Source organism: Drosophila hydei, unplaced genomic scaffold (genome assembly GCF_003285905.1).
Source record: "Drosophila hydei strain 15085-1641.00,03,60 unplaced genomic scaffold, DhydRS2 tig00000215-arrow-arrow-pilon, whole genome shotgun sequence".
NCBI classification, from domain to species: Eukaryota; Metazoa; Arthropoda; class Insecta; order Diptera; family Drosophilidae; genus Drosophila; species Drosophila hydei.
The window spans coordinates 737,810-752,215 of record NW_022045687.1 but is presented as its reverse complement, the minus strand read 5'-3'; the positions used below and the strand labels follow the sequence as shown (position 1 = coordinate 752,215).

At 38.2% G+C, this 14,406-nt stretch overlaps 1 protein-coding gene across 1 annotated transcript in view; it reads right to left on the bottom strand.

Annotated features, from left to right (window-relative positions):
- LOC111592718 overlaps positions 1 to 8,976 on the bottom strand; it is a 31,292-nt gene extending 22,316 nt beyond the window's left edge. Inside the window, exon 1 of the mRNA XM_030223481.1 lies at positions 8,940 to 8,976. The gene's annotated coding sequence lies outside the window, so the exon portion shown is untranslated. The remainder of the gene's footprint in view (positions 1 to 8,939) is intronic.
- Between the last annotated feature and the right edge of the window lie 5,430 nt (positions 8,977 to 14,406).

Sequence of the window (14,406 nt, the reverse complement as noted above, 5' to 3'; positions counted from 1 at the left end):
GCTCTGCTGACATCCAATTGCCAGAGTAATGTGCTCTAAACAACTACGAACTCGTGTTCATTGCAAGTTAACATGTACTTTAACATGCAGTTGCAAATTTAATAATTATTTTTAAATGCTTAGCCGACATTAGAAACCAGTTTTTCGAAAATCTTTTACACATGTTCATGGCAAATTTAACATGTACTTTGACATGTGTTGACAGATGTTCAATTTCTCTCCTCTGCTGCTAAGCTGACAACAATAGTGCTATAAACAGCTAGTAGCTCATGCTCATTGCAACTTTGACATCCAGCTTCTATTAGATATCGATAGCTTTATCTTTATACTAATTTTTGTTAAAGTTAACCTCATATCTGCTATGCCATCATACAGATTCGAATAAAAGATCCTTTCTCATATGGTACAACTTCTTCACTTTACTTTTAAGCCCGTTGCAACTTTATCTTGGCGTCTTCTATAAAATATCAACTAAAGCCTAATCTCGATACTTTCATTTGGCATGCCCGATCGAAGTCCGCATGCAAGCAACTCTCACCAGCCTCAAAATGAAAAGAAGAATAAATAATAATAATAATGATCGAATGCATTTGGAGAGATAGGGGGATGTGGAGCGGGTGCTGGTGGCTGGTGGCTGGGGGGTGAGGGGCACGGATGACTGTGTAGGAATGCATTGTCATCCCGTTGTTAATGTTGTCTTCGGCTCTGCAGCACAGCGCCAACTGCTGCCAGTTATGACGAGTGCCCCCCACACCGAGCCGATCCAAATCGAGTCGAGTCGAGCAGCAGCCCGACTGCGCCACCAAGAACATTGACTAATCAACATATCAGCACGATGGCCATGGCCATAGCCACAGAGTGAGGCAGAGACACTGCCAGCTGGAGGGCAGGGAGCGAGTTGGCGTTGCGTGTTTGCGACCAACCCATGCGGCGTGGCAATTGCAGCAGATAATGGTGCAAAGTGCCGGCCAGATCATGGCACAAAAAAAAAAAAGAAAAGAGAACAACAACAAGAAGAAAGAAGAGGGGATCCCGAAATGAATCGCATCGACGCGACATGGCACGGCGGCAAGTTGGCGACTATCGATGCTGGATGCGTGCCCGCTCGGCATGCTTGGACCGGGCTTGTCATTAGCTTACAGCTGCCAGCGTGAGCTCAATTACAGGCGCTGCAAACAGCTCTGGAGCTGTGCTGCCCTGGGGGCCAGGAAATCGCTGGCTATTACAAAAATGTCCCAGCTCATCAATAAATACAAGTTTAATTGTGTGACACTGGATGTCAACCGTGCTTATTACAGATGCCCAAGAGGAGTCGGTCGACCTTGAGACGCGCACGGCCGCACGAACCACCCGCCCGAGATGCCCGGATCCATTTCCAGCTACTAATTGCAGGCCGGCAAAACCAATCGAAAATCTTTTTTGGACCAAAGCATAAACATAAAGTTTGCCCCGAGGCCATCATCAGCGCAGCTCGTTAAAACTTAGGCGACGGCGAGACAAGAAAGACAGAGAGAGACAGAGATGGACAGAGAGAGACAGAGGGCGATGTTGTTGGCTTTCTTTAACAACATTTGCCCTGTTTGGCATGCGTGATAATTTGAATATAAAAGCATATTACTTAGCCCCCAGCTTGGGTTACTTGGAAAGCTGATGAGCGCGTACCATGACGACTACATCAACCAAAACAAGAGAGACAAGAAAAAACACATTTCTCAGACATCAAAAATGCATAATTAATTTACATTTGAACTCAGCTCACATCTCTATCTTCAGTTTCCCAGCCAGCCACACAGAGAATTGTCAACCAGGGCTGAGCCGAGAGCTAAGAAGCAGCTGAAGTTGATTTGGTTTTTTGTTTTTTTTTTCTTTTTTTCAAGCTTTTGTGGAGCAATTAAACGCAGTTTACGATGTGAAAAGAAGCCATTAAGGTCGCGCATGTCACAAATTAGCCAAAAACTTACAAAACATTTAAGCTTTCAAGACGCCGCAGCACAACTGAAAACAACAAACAGCCAAACGCAACACAACAAACAAAACAATCATCTACAATGCGACAAGCAGCCAAAGGCAGGAAGACAGAGCGAAGTACTTGAATAGCATCAAATGCAATGAGATCGATATGCAGATAGATATAGATATAGAATAGATATAGCGCTGTTCATGAAAATTAGTATTAACATATTTTCTAGCAACTTAGATGTTGCTTTGTAAGGAAAATTAACAGCATTTAATTGTTCATAGAAATAGTAGTGGCTATAAGAAGGAAAAGGAAAATACCGCTACTATTTCTATGAACAAGCGATTTTCATTGAGGAATTTTTATTATTTTATTATTTTATTTATTTTATTTATTTTATTTATGTTATTTATGTTATTTAATTTATTTATTTTATTTATTTTATTTATTTTATTTATTTTATTAATTTTATTTATTTTATTTATTTTATTTATGTTATTTATTTTATTCATTTTATTTATTATTTTTTTAGTAATCTTCCTTAATTTCTACTTTAAACAAAAAGTGTATATATTTGAATTTATTTCAGTTCAAAGAGCAGCTTTATTTGGCTTAAGTTTCATGCCGTGCAGCACTACTATTTTAATGAACAAAACTCTCGATATAGATATCGAAGTAGTTGATGGTTATTTAAAGGTCTCTTAGACACAATAATAATAACCTAGGCATTTCATGGCCTGTGGCTGCAAATTGTTTGCTAATTAGTTATGCGCTTCCGATAGAAGAGTTTGTGGCAACATTTTAGTGCAACCAATTGTTGCCACAAGCCACAGCTAGAGACGCTAGAAACGCCTGTTGGCCAAGCATTTATAGACAGGCCAAGCAATAGCCAATTGCACACAGACATATATATATATATATATATGTAGACACTATATCTGTGTGAGCTGGCCGAGTGCCAAACAGCAAAGCTAAAGAACATATTAAGGATGCTAATGCCATCAAAGCTTTGATTAGCATTTCACATTTGGCAATTGAAAGTCTTGAGTTAATCTGCTGGCATGGCCAGAACGAACCGACTGCTGCTGGCAGCATAAGCACAGCTAACAAATACCCTATAGCTCTTCAATACACTAGCCATATGCCACCTTGAAACAGGGTATTCAATTGGAAAATCGAAAACACGATCATAAGATCTCCATTGTATAGCTAAATGTTTATTAATAATTGCGGCTGGGTAATTATATTTTTTGATTTTTATTGACCTTGTCGACTGAGATGAACTGCGTCGAAAGGCCAATATGCATAGATGGAGACAAAGATGAAGATGAAGATGGAGATGGAAATGGAGATGGAGATGGAGGAGATGGAGACTTGCCAATCTCTCACGGCCTCGTGACTTTGACTGTGACTCTGAATTGATTTTGTATGAAAAAAAAAAATGTGCATGAATTATGTACGCACAGCCATGTGTGTGCGTGTGTGTGTGTGTGTGTATACTCAAGCTGAAGCTGTGCGTTGCCCCCTCGCTGAAAAGCGAGCAATTTGATGTTGCTTATTATTTCAGGCCTGACGATTAAAGACTGTGAGTGGCTCTAAAGCAACAGTAACTGTTTCTGTATCTGTATCTGTATCTGTGTTTGTCTGTGTATCTGTATCTGTATCTGTATCTGCAATTGCATTCGTACTCGCTGCTCGCTGCTCGTTGTGTACGCGGATCGACTACCTTGAACCGCGACCCCAGCTGAGGAGGGGCAGCGCGACGCTGATCGGCGATAGCGTTTGAGATTGCCGATTTGACGAGATGCCAGCGCATTCAAGTCCGGGACACAGCTACAGCTAGAGTAGTTCTGCTACACACATGTGTCTGACGGCGCACACATGAGGCAGACGTGTGAATGGCGTATAAATGAATTAATATTGTTTTTGCGGCATTGCGCATACGACACGCTGTACGAATCAATCAATTGAGCGTTGCCAAAGGCGCAGCAGTGCCACTTCCGGGCAACAGATGGCGCGCAATTGTCTACCTGCTTATCCTTATTTTAGGCCAATTTGCCGCCCTGTCTCCCTCTCTCTCTCTCTCTCTTTTTATGACTTGAACAGAGCCAAGCAGGCAAAAAGACTTTGAAATGGCGTTTTGTGCACAGAGCTTTGCGGGAAAATTCAATTTAAAACCAGCCACAACAAAGCAGCAGCAACAACAACGGCAACTGCAATAAATTGTTTCATTCGCGCACCTGACACATAAGCTCCGAATTGTCGTCTTCATCTGCAGTCGCGACCGTTCGACGGGATCGCATCGGATCGCATCGGCCAAGGTACAGGCAATAATAATAATAACAACAACAACAACAACAGCAGCAGCAGCAGCAGCATTGGCTTGTACATGGGATTGAACATCTGGTTGGTGACTTGCTGTGCGCTGTGCTGTTGGCCACGCACAGTGGTGCACAGCCCTTGCAATTAGGCCCGAAAACATATGCATGCGCCAGCCAGCAAATTATTCTGATGAGGGCGCGGCAGGCTGCTTCTGGCTATAATCGTTACGACCTCAGCGCTTACACTTGCCTAAGCTGGCTTCATTTACCCACTCAATTCGTGTCACAAATTGGCAGTTCGTGCGTTTGCCAACTTAAGAGCTTGCGAATGTTCATCAAAAATTCAAATAATAATAATTATAATACAAAAATAATAATAACAATTCCGAATATGTTTATTTAAATTGGAAAATGTCGCAGTTGCAGCTGAATTGAATAAGTTTGTTCTTAGAGTGTTTCAAGACTTTCAAATAGAAACAAAAACTTCATTCATGCATTTTAGCAGCTATCTTTGAGTTGACTTATATGAGTTGATAAGCTTAATTAATATTTTTAATAGTGCACAGTGTGTGCAGCTTGCGCTTATAACTATTTCAGGCACCTTTCACTTCAAACAACAACAAATGCTGATTGCTCTTTGCCTTTGAGGCTCGGCAGATTCTATTTGTGGACCGTTTTCTATCACACGCTCATAAAATATACGAAATCATATTCAAAATGTCAATTTAAGGAGTTTTTTTTTATGTGCAATCGTATACTTAATATGGAATGCGTATACTTAATATAATTAAGCAAAAATCTGATTTCCAAATAGTTCAAACTGAAATTTCATAGATAAAATATTTTTATTCTTCTCTTTCTCCTTTCTCTTCTCTTTATCCTTCTTCTTCTTAACACTTAACTCTTTTTTTCTGCTTCTACTTCTTCTATTTCCTTATCTCCTTCTTCTTCGTCTTCACATTTTTCTTCTACTTCTTCCACCAGTTCTCCTCTTACTTCTTCTTTTTCTGTCAATTCTTCTTCAACTTATCCTACTTCTTCTTCTGTTTCTTCTCTTTCTTTTTCCTCTTTATCATCTTCTTCTTTACTCTTTAAACATATTCCTTTTATGTCCACTTCCTTAACAAACTTTGCCGAAATTCTGCACCGTTTTCGTGTTCTCATACCACTGTGCAGTGGCAACGGCGGCGACACTGCAATTATTGCAAAGGCAACGGATTATGAGAGCTGGCGCTGAGCAGCGGCAACGACCACGACGACGACGACGACATGTCGGCATGTGAATGTTCGTCCCCAGCAAGAGCGGGCGGGCAGGAGGAAGCAAAAGGGACTGTGAAACTGCAGAGCGTGCATAACGATTATTGTCCTGGGTGAGGACGAAGGCGAGGGCAACGGATAATACAGCAGATATCGCTTACAGCCAGGCAAAAGCCAATATCGAGTGCTCTCTCTTCCCCTTTCTTCCTCTCTGTTGCTGGAACCGGAATTGCTTTCCACCTCATTATAACTCAACTGCTAATTCATGACGAAATATGTTAATTAATAGGCACAGGCAGAAGAGGCAATGCAGTTGACCGAAGCAACTGCAACTGCAACGTGCAACAGAACCGAGATCAGCCCAAAGGTAACTTTGAGTAACTGGAGAAAACTATATGAAGGTGTTGTAAGAGTCCTAGAAGTAAAAGGAGAGGGAGAGGGAGAGGGACAAGGAGAAAGAGTAGGAGAAGGAGAAAGAGAAGAAAGAGAAAGAGAAAGAGAAAGAGAAAGAGAACGAGAAAGAGAAAGAGAAAGAGAAAGAGAAAGAGAAAGAGAAAGAGAAAGAGAAAGAGAAAGAGAAGAAGAGAAAGAGAAAGAGAAAGAGAAAGAGAAAGAGAAAGAGAAGGAGAAAGAACTAAAGGAAACGGAACTATTATGAAATTCCTTAAGATTTTCAATCTCTTTGAAAACAATTAGCCATAAAAACTGTAGATATATATATATAGATATATATATATATATATATATATATATATATATATATATATATATATATATTTGGGAATTATTTAGAAATAATATCGACTCTATATACGCATAAATAAATCCATCCGCAAACTTTTATAATGTATCTTAAAAGTAGCGATGATAAGCTTTGATAAATGGAAAGAATTAATTCATAAAATATATATAAAAACTATAGAACAACCAAATATTAAATAGTAATAATGATAAAGCTGACAATCCCCATTTACAGAAAACTCATAAAAGAGACTCGAGAGCTTTAGCAAAGAAAATAAAAATTGTCATTTTTGGGAAGGTTGTTTTCAATAATATATTAATATATATAAGTCATAATATATATAATTATATATATAGATGTATGCATATATAGGTAAATGCATAGCTAATAGACTGGAAAACGTGTTTGCTGCTCAGGCCGCTAGATGGCGGCACTATAATAAATGATTTATCTGCAATTTGTCAATATTTATTTTTTTTGTGGCCACAACTCTGCGGCGGCGACAAAACAAACTCTATTGTCAAAGCAGCTGTTGTTGTTGTAGTTGCTGCTGGCTGCTGGCTGCTGGCTGCAGCTGCAGGTGCATTGAGGCATTGGTGGGCCCTGAAGTTGGCGTCAAGCGTCAACGCCTGAGCGACAATTATTGCTGGCAATCAAGCATAGGCAAATCACCGACTGCCAGCAGCCGTAACGAGGGATAGTCCGAGTGAGAGAGGAAGAGAGAAGGTGAGAATGAGAGTCAGCGAGAGCGAGCGACAGAGAGAGAGAGAGAGGGACTGCAGCAAAGTCAGTTTTTTGTTAACACTTGAGCAGAAGCTGTGTCTGCGAGTGTGTCTTATGCAGTTGCAGCATGAATATATGTATCTTAATACTATATATATATATATATATATATATGTATATATATATATATATATATATATATATATATATATAAATATATATATGCATTTGTTTAACTAAGAACAGCAAATAATAAAAAATAAAGTCAACTGCCTGTTCTGTTCTATAGCTAATTATAAGCATGGTGTAAATTTACAATGCCCATGTTTACAGCTCACGAACAGGCGATTATATATGTCTTTATACATATATATATATATATAAATATAAATGTGTGTAGGCATACCTATGCCAATTGCCCATCTCTTTCCATCTTTCGCCTTTTCACTATTTAGAGCTGTGCGATTTGACAAAAGGCAAAGAGCGCGCGCGATGTTAGTGTAAATATTAAGACAACTGGCAAATATCGAAATTCCTGACAGCCCACACACACACATAAACACACATACACACATACTGCCTAACATTTGCTTAGTCTAAATTTCATTATGTCCAGAGCAGCTGGCCAAAAGTGCTTAAAGAAACTTAATTTTCAGGCATAAAAAAACAAACTGAAATTACTGAATTTTTTCTAATTTTGGCATTGCTTAAGGTGAATCTTAATTCTCCGCAAATTTCTAAGTATTTGCCCAAGCAAATCTAGTTTGAGCCGTACTTAGTAGATAAACAGTTTCAGCCTCATTGAGTGACTCTAGTAGGGAGTGCTCAGCTAGAAGATGCCCTCACAAAGCAGCGCTAATATTTCAAACTTTTCATATATACATAGAGACATACATATGAATATGTATATATACATATACATATATATGTAAATATAACAATATATATAACAATATATATAATATAGGCAAGTATATTCAACTATTTGAAATGAGTTCTTCTATCAAATTTTAGGTAGTTGGGACAGCTTGTTGGGGTAGAGGTATATGTTATCTTTAATATATAACATAAAAATATAATATATATATATATTATATATAATATAATATATATATATATACATATATATATATATATATAATAATATATATATATATAAGAAATTGCAATTTATGCACTCTATATATGATAACTCTCTACTTAGTTATTGACATTTAGAGATATTATAAAAGTAAGATAAAGTTTCGCAATATATAAGAATAATTTTGATGTATAATTTGTATTAAGAGCGTTATCAAAATTCTAGGCCATAGCTTAACCAGTCTACAGACTGACAGGAATATTACTTCCTTATCAGTTTTTGCTTGGGTCCAGCTTAACTCTGAAATCTTTGATATGAAAGATAGATCTGTCAAACGGGAGATGAAAGATTACAGCTGGACACGCCTTAAGAGCAATGGGCTCAGTCACGCCTACCAGATTGAATAAGCTCAGAATATGAGCAAGGCTTAATATATAATAATCTAAATATGAATCTAATATATACTATATACCACTTCTGGGCTGCATAAGAGCTGGAAATCTCCATATAAAATGATTTTGATTGACTTTAAAATAAAATAGAAATATATAAAATATATAAAATAGATATATATATATATATATATATATATATATATATATATATATATATACATAAGCTTGAATATGTAAGATAGAGAGAGAGACAGAGGGAGTGAGAGCGAGAGAGCTAAGCAAGTCTTTATCAAGCATACGCCAAGTGTCACAAGCGTCGATCAAAATCGATACAAATCTCTAGAAATCTCTATAAACCTAGAAAAAATCCCCACAAAACTGTATAGAGAGAGTACATATATCACATTTGCCAAATCACGCTAGATAGTTTCGCATTATCTCTAGATAGACACAAAAAACTTACCTGAATTTGAGTTTGTTTTGCTTTGTTGTTTTTTTGTGTGCTTTTGTTAGCTCCTTTTTTAGTTAATACTCTTAGAATTGTAGTTGTTGTTGTAGTTGTTGGTGGTGGAGTTGAAGTTGTTGTTAGAGTTGTTTGCTGTTTGTGTTTTCGTTGTTGTTGGTTTGATCAATTTGCTTGATGTGTTTGTTAAGTTAGTTAACTCGTTTAGTTGTTGAACATCGTTACACACTCACACTCACACTCACACACACACACATATGTATATGCCAAACACACGCGCACACAGCTGGGCATATGTATGTGTGCGATTCTTGTTGTTGTTGTTGTTGCAAATGTTGAGCATTTTTTTGTTAGCTGCTTCTTCTTCTGCTTCTTCTTCTGCTTCTTCTTCTATATTTTAACTATTATTAGGCGTTTGTTTTTGTTTTGTTTTTGTTTAATACTTTGTTGTCAGCTCTTCTTCTTCTTTGTTGTTGTTGTTAGCACCTTTTGTTGTTGTTGTTGAGTTGTTGCTGTTAAAATTCTGATCACATCATAATTATAATTATAATTGTAATTATAATTATGTTTTATGTTTGTGTTTATGATAATGTGCTTGTTGTTTGTTGTTGTTGGTTAACTGTAAAGTGAATGTTGTTATTTTATTATTATTAGAATTTTACTTGGTGTGCCAAAACAAGTTCAAATCTTAAGTTCTTTTTTGTTAAGCACAGCTGCACCCACACATACACACACACACACACACACACACATGTATAACACTTGAACAAAATGTTTTGTTGCATATTTGGGTTAAAGAAAATGTTTGCTTCATTTATTTGATTTGTTATTTTTTATATTAATTTGTATTATTATTATTATTATTGCTATTGTTGTTGTTGCTGTGTGCTTGTCCGTCCGCGTGCAATTTTTTTGTGCGACAGGCAGAAGCAGCAGCGCCGCCGCTTTTGAAAACGGTTATAAAATCGCACGACACAAAATTTGCTGCGGCAACGACAACGGCAACGGCGACGACGACGACGACGACGGCTGCTTCTGCTGCGGCTGCTGTCGTTGTCGTTGCCGTTGTCGCTGCTGTTGTCGCCATTTTTGCTTGGCAAAACTTTTGTGCACTTTGCACTCGCTCTCGTACACACACACACACACACGTGTATGCATATATATATATATATGCAACTAATGCGCTCTCGCTCACGCACACACACACATGCACACGGCGAGAGAGGACAACGACAACGACACAAATAACAAACACACTCACACACACACACAGTCACCCGCACCCGACGCCAACGACGACGACGACGACACACACAATCAAAAACTCATTCGGCTACTTGGGTGCACACGCCTCCTCGTGCTGCCATCCCTCGGCCCTAAAGCACGCTCGGCCACCAGGCAGACCATTTCTATGTGCCACACCCCTACGCCCTTTGCATGGACTCTAATAAAAAGCCAGCCAGCCGCAGCAGCAGCAGCAGCAGCAAGCCGAAAGCCAATAAAAACAAAAAACAAACTCGACAAAAAAAAATCAACGAGAAAAAAACGTGCCGAGACGAAGGTTTTGCGACAATATGCGACGACGTTGACGCTGGCAGCGCTGCTTGCGTTTGCCTTCGACCAATGACACTCGACGACAATATTAAAGAACACGCACACACACGCACACACATACACACACATAAAGAGCTACGCACACAGCGGCAGAATGTATATACGAAACATGCAAAAAGCGAATCTCAAAAAACGAAATGTCGTCGTCGTTGTGCGGCTGGAATGGGGGCGAACTGAGCTGCAGATGCTGAGGGACAGCAAAGTATGTATTAAAAAAAAAAGAAGAAAAATTACGCAGCCACACAGAGTACCTCAAGGCAGGCGACAGCAGAGACGACGTCGACGACGACGACAACGACAACGACAACGACTATGTAATCCAATCGAATCGAGAACAAACACACACACACGCACGCACACAGCAGAATGAGAGGGGGAGGTAGAATAAAAAACGAACGCAATTGAAACGCCGAAACCAATCCAGAGGACGCACAAAATGACGAAGCAGAAGAGCAAAAGGCGACGGCAGCAGCAGCAGCAGCAGAAGCAGCGACAAGCGACAAACGACGCGCGACACTTGTGTATATATTTGTGTGACTGTGTGTGTTTGTGTGTGTGTGTGTGTCTGCTTGTGCTTGTATTTATGTGCGAGTGGGAGCGAGAGCATGGCAATTGGAATGCAAGCCAAAAGCAAGCAGTGTAGGAATAGGAGTAACTGTCGAGTAGGTGGTGCAGGACAGCACCAGCAGCTGAACGGAGCAGAGCGAGAACGTTGTCGTCAAACGACGAGCGCGACCCCTACAACAACAGTTAGCTCTGCCAGCCAGCCAGTGGCGACAATTGAGGGTAGTCATTTTTTTATGCTCGTCCAGTATATAGCCAGTCAAGGACTATATACAGTGTATATATCTGTGTGTGTGTGTGTGTGGGCGGAGGGTGTATATGTGTGTGTATTAGGGGCAGTTTTTATGGTTTGTCCAAGTTTCACTTGCAGCACATTTTGTGCATTTGCATTTCGCATTTATCACACAGTTTCCTTATTTCTTGTTTCTCTTTTTATCTTTGCACATCAAAAACAAAAACACAAAAAAAAATATTTTTCATTTTTTGCTGCAAATGCAATCAACTTAAACTGTAAATTCTCGTTGATTAGGCACAGTAAAAAATAAAATTAAAAAAAAAAATAAAACAATTTAATAAATAATTTAAATAAATGCTGGAAAACGAACGTGGAAATGTTTTGTATTTTATATTTAAATTTTATTTAAATCTTTTTTCGATTTTCAATTTTTGATTTTCGTTTTTATTTTTTTTGCAGTTGTTCTGCGCTTTGCCGTTTTAGCGACGGCAAAACAAGACGCGCGCGCGCAACAGCAGCAACAACAACAAAACAGAAACAGAACGCAACGCAACGCAACGCAACGGAATACAACAGAACAGAACAGAACAGAACAGAACACAACACAACGTACAGAGGAAACGTACACAACAAAACGACAACGAGGAGCGTCAACGACAGCGACAACGACAACGACAACGGCAACGGCAGCGACAGCGACGGTGGCAGTGGCAGTGGCAGTGGCAAAGTCGGCAGCGCAGCCAATGCCGGTGGGGGCGACAGTGCAGCCACAGCCACCACAGCTACAGCTACAGCTACGGCGACGATAAAATATCGGTAAGCAGTTCAGTTCAGTTCAGACAAGAGAGACTATGACTACGACGACAACGACGACAGCGGCGACGGCGACGGCGGCGACGACGACGACGACGACGGCGACGATTGCGATGCGATTGCGATGGCGATGCGGCAGCGGCAACTCAACTTTACTATTTGAAATCACATCCAACGCACGTCGCCGTCGCGGTTGCTGCTGCTGGCTGCTGGCTGCTGCTGACGCTGACGCTGCTGCTGTCGCTGTCGTCGTCGTCGTCGCATGGGCCTGGGCAGTGTTTGGCGCTCGTGCTTGGACTCGGAGACCGAGACCCACCTAGCGGCGAGAAAAGACAGCATAAATACACACACACATGTGATTACACAAACACAAGCACTCCGACTCTCTCTCATACAGTTCGCCGCATGCATAAGCTGAACGGCCACTGGTGGCGACCAGCACACACAAACACACACTGATGCATAAATACATATACTGGCGCCGCAAGTGTCCATTCGCTTCTGTGCGTATTGTATTGCTTGCTCCCTCACTCTCGCTCATGCCCAGCCCATAAGCAGCAAACACACACACACATGCATACATAGAGAGCAAAACGAGAAAAAACACATTGGTATTGAATGGCAGAGAGAGAGCGAGCGACAAGCAAGCAGTCCAAAATTGAATTCAAACGTTTGTTTCCCACGTTCACTCTTAAGAGCGAGATGTGCGCTCTTTAATGTTAATTTTCACTCTCTGCGCTATGCTGTGCACCCTACAATTCAGCCAGCCGTGAATTACGATAAATAAGCAATAGCAATGAAAGAGTTATTAATATTCATACATATGTATTATAAATATACATATATATATATACAAATATACATATATATATATATGTGAAATAATTAATTGTATTATTTAGTTTTTTCCCATTTTCTTCTATTTGTTTTATTATTTCTAAGCAGCAAATTTTTTGCTGTCGTAGCGCATTCATAGATCATGCTGGCCACATTCACTGTCCAACTCGTTGTGGGCGCTGGGCATGGCTCGAATCAAGTGTGCACTAATGAAATAATTAATTACGAGCACAAGCACAAAATTCAGCCGCTGCTCAATCTACAAATACGCACACAAACATATAGTGAGAGATGGATCTATATAAATTTAACATATATTTACTTGTGTATGTGTGTAACTCGATTTGTGTACTGCTGCTTGCTGGACATCTTAGCTTTAAGTGTATCTCTCTGTGTGTGTGTAAGTATATCTATTTGTGGGTGTGTGTGTCTGTGTGGATGGGGTGTCGCCTTTTTGGTGCAGTCGAAAAAGCGAACACAACAAATCAAATCAAATTTAATTAAACCACTTTAAGCGATTTCTTAGCCACAAAATTCTACTTCGACACAAATATATCTATGTGTGTATGTATGTATGTATGTATGTATGTATGTATATGCAGTTATTTCTATATGTGTATACATTATGTTCAAATTGAAATTGTTTCAATTTGATATCGAATGCCGTCGGCATATTTGATTGATACTCGATTAAAACTAATAAATAAAATAAAATATAATGAAAACTTAGTAAATATTTAAATTATAAAAACAAAAATATATAATTTATAAATAGTTATTATAAAAAGATACAATACAAATATGTATCAAATATTTTAAATTTAAAAATAAATATTTATTATTTATTATATTTTAAAATTAAAAAAATAAAAAATACTTTGAAACAATTAAATTTATCAACAAAACTATTTTAACAGAATTCGAAATAGTTTGTTATTCTCAGCATTTCGTTTATTTAAATTACTTTCGTTTTATTTTATTTGAAATTTTCGTACACTAAAAATACGAAAAATATTTTATTTAATTTTACTTTGCTATTATATTACTATTATATATTTTTTTTAAATGAAATTGATCAGCTGGTAAAGTTTTTTTATTGAAATAATTTAATGTAATTTAATTACATGTTTTATTTGTTTTACTTTTATTTATTTTTAAATTTACACTAAAATTTGTATCAATATAAAATAGTTAAATAGTTCAATTTTCTTATAGTTGAAATTTATGCTTTAAATATTTAACATAATTTTAAGTTTATATTATATAAAATGTATTTTGATTTATTAATTTTAATTTCGAGCACAATTTTTTTTTTATATTTTGTTTGTAGATGAGTTATTATTATTATATTTAATCTATAAAAAATTTCAAATTTATTTATTATTTTCCAGAAATTCTTAATAA